Below are 846 nucleotides of genomic sequence, written 5' to 3' on the forward strand. Positions count from 1 at the left end.
TAGTGGGTTGAAAATTCCCATTTTACACATCCACTTTTTTTTCCAGGAGCAAATGAAAACAATGATGGCTCAATAAAGCAGAAGGAAAACCCAAGTGTATGGTAGAAACAGAATACCTTTGTTCCCTCTGTTAACTCAAAATTAGCGTTAGTGACTTCATTTCCGACCCCCCTGAGCTGGAAGGACTGGTGTCAGAGGGGCAGTCCCTGGGGAACACCCCACGCCTGCCTGTTCTCCAGGGTGGAGGAGAGCATGGAGCAGCCTAGACTGTCCCGGTGAAGCAAGCTGGGAACTTCATTTTGGTTTTCTTTTTGGCTGTTGCAGCAGAAAGATCGCAGAGTGGCAGTGTATTTTGCAGTCAGATTTATAGCAGATTGATGGCGAAGAAAATGGGACAGGTCTGCTCGCTTTTGCCAGATCTCTGATGTCAGACCACGAACAGCGACAGGCCCCCAGGGGAGGGGGGGGTGTATTGGAGCAGCTCTGTTCAGTGCTTTTCATTTACAGCAGAAAAATCAGGTTAAACAGTGAATATCCGTTTATTATTTACTTCTTTTTTTGTGTTGGCGTGATTCTGTAGAAATGTGTGTGTATGGTTAGACTGGGAGAGAGGCACTTGCAGTCATTTCAGACACCAGCTGGTGGTGACCAGTGGATCCAGCAACAACCTGCGCTGCCGGCAGAGACTCTCAACAAGAAAGCACCGTCTTCAACTGCAAAAGCCTCTGAAGCACAACTTTGTGTTTTCATTAAATCAATGAAAATGCATTTATTTAAGAGCAGCTCCACTTAGTAACTAAATTCTTAAATCCTGTCTGTCCTGAGCTCTGGATAGCTCATTCCCTG

The sequence above is a fragment of the Pterocles gutturalis genome, unplaced genomic scaffold (assembly GCF_000699245.1).
Source record: "Pterocles gutturalis isolate BGI_N339 unplaced genomic scaffold, ASM69924v1 scaffold9086, whole genome shotgun sequence".
Lineage (NCBI taxonomy): Eukaryota > Metazoa > Chordata > Aves > Pterocliformes > Pteroclidae > Pterocles > Pterocles gutturalis.